At 32.6% G+C, this 2,394-nt stretch overlaps 1 pseudogene; it reads right to left on the minus strand.

Annotated features, from left to right (window-relative positions):
* Positions 1–620: 620 nt before the first annotated feature.
* LOC129286937 (pathogenesis-related protein 1C-like) lies at positions 621–1,254 on the minus strand (annotated as a pseudogene).
* Between the last annotated feature and the right edge of the window lie 1,140 nt (positions 1,255–2,394).

Raw genomic sequence — 2,394 nt, forward strand, 5'->3', positions numbered from 1 at the left:
TCCCATCATCGTTATGTTCCTTTCTTCTCCCCATCCCAACTTTATTCTTTGATTAAAAATTGAATGGTTAAGATTTGCTTCCTCCCTTTAAAAAATGTAAAGTAGTTTTAGAGGGGTTAAATATTAAAAAATCTAAGACATTTTTAGTCTTTTAAGTATAATTATTATCTTTTTTTTTTAAAAGTATCCCTATTTTTTATATTTTTTTAAGGTAAAACACCATATTAAATAAGTAAATATAAAATATAAAGTAGTTTAAAGAGAAGTAACTATTTTATTGGGGGTGAGATTCTGTTAAAAATATCTTACATTTTTAAATGGAAAGAGTAATATTACTACTAGTATAATAAATATAAATAAATAAATAAATAAAGAGATCTAAAATGTTAAAATCTGATTTAAAATAAATAAGTGAATTAGATTAAATCTTAACTGTTGAATTTTTAATCCAAAGGCTTGCATTTGAATGTTGACGGGAGTTTTTAGCTAACTTTTTGAAGTTTAGAGAATAATCTGCATTATAGATAGATTGTAGTCTCTCTCTCTCTCTCTCTCGCAGACAGACACACGCACACACACAAACAAAGAGTTTTTAAAATCAAACCCTGCTTTTATGTCTCATGTTAAGATATCGAACCCATATATTATTCTTCAAACAGGCAAATCTTAAGCCTTTAATTAGCTGATAGACATGACAAGCTCAAACCACAGATACGATCACTTCATAATCATCAACTAGTAAGGTCTCTGTCCAACGTAGTTGCCTTGAGGATCATAATTACACCCTATGAAAGTTCCTCCATTGTCGCAGTTCACTTTGGCACACCCAACACGCACCGTATCACGCCAAACCACCTGAGTATAGTGCAAGCACTGTTGCCCACCAATGCATGTGTTGCTGTTGTAGTCATAATCAGCTTCTCGTTCACCCACATCTGCACCGCATCTGTGCCCGTCATTTGGTCACCGGAGCTCCATGCCAGGTTCTCGCCATACTGGCCGCCGCCACCGGAGTGGACGAGCTGGCAGTCGCCTTTGCGTTGGTTGGCGTATTCCTGTGCGAATTGAGCCACCGTGTCATCCCAGGCAAGAGGAGGAACGCCCACAGCCGATCTGGCAGCGTTGTGGGCGTTCACGTAGTCCGCCGGCGAGTCTTGAGCGTAGCTGAGATAAGCCGTGAGGGCAAACCCTAGGAGCATGAGAGAAAATGGAAGTGATGAAGACCCCATTTTAATTTGGTGAGCTAAGAGAGAAATTGTTGGGGTTTGATTGTGGAAATGGGAGAGGCTTGGATGTATTTATAGGCATAATATGAGGGGAATGACTTAAAAAGAATATGAAAACGTAATCAAACAATCAATTTATTGTCATATAATCATGTATTTGTTAATAAGAAAAAATTTATATACGCGTATCATTCAGATGTTTCAAGGGATCTAAAGATATTAAATTAAAAAAACAACTATTTTGGCTTGATTAAGGGAGATCTATCTTTGAAATAAATTTGGATTTGTCAAACAAAAATTAAAGAATACATACATAAATCAATAATGAAATAATTGAATCCAGCGTCGGAATAAGTTTGACAAAGTAAATTTTTGGTATATATATGAATGTATAGCAATTATTTTGTTATTATTTATTGTTATATAATTTGTTTTTCTTCACTAACAAATATTGGTCTTCGTGGAAGGAACAATAACATCTTAAGCATAAGATTTTGATTTTGAGTCCGTGAAAATGCAGAAAATACATTTGGAAGAACTACTCTCAATTGGATTCGACAATATTTGAATCTGACTTAGTCATGAAATGATATAAGAAATTATTTTCTTCAAATACAGTATTCAAATTTGAGAAATATCTCTCCTTGGAAATGACCTTAAATATAAATATTAAAAATGGTTAGTGGATGACTAAAAAATAAAGCCTCGGAAGTCATGAGATATTTTTACCATCTTTTCGAACTACTTTTGCAATTATTGTAATGGGAAATGGGAAATTAACTAAAATGAAATTGACTGCCGCTGATCAATTTGTGTAGCTTAATTCAATGGGGACATTGTATCTCTTTTATAGAAACCTTTTTATTTTATTACATTGTGTAGAATTTGAAAAAATAAATCACACTGTTCTTTATTTTTAAATTGCTGACTTATTTCAAATTGTATACATAATATAAATATATAATTTCATTAATTTGGCTCCTATATTTATATAATAAATGTAGTGAATTTAATTTGAAGATCGATAGAGAGAAAATAGATTATAATCAAGTCTAATATATTGGTATGTGTACTCCACATACAACTGCTTTTTCACCTCGCACTCCAAGTGTACAATATAAATGTGAGTGATTGATCCGATTCAAAAGACAATAACACGATTATTATC

Source organism: Prosopis cineraria, unplaced genomic scaffold, assembly GCF_029017545.1.
Source record: "Prosopis cineraria cultivar Desert tree isolate PC_DT_omini unplaced genomic scaffold, ASM2901754v1 PC11, whole genome shotgun sequence".
NCBI classification, from domain to species: Eukaryota; Viridiplantae; Streptophyta; class Magnoliopsida; order Fabales; family Fabaceae; genus Prosopis; species Prosopis cineraria.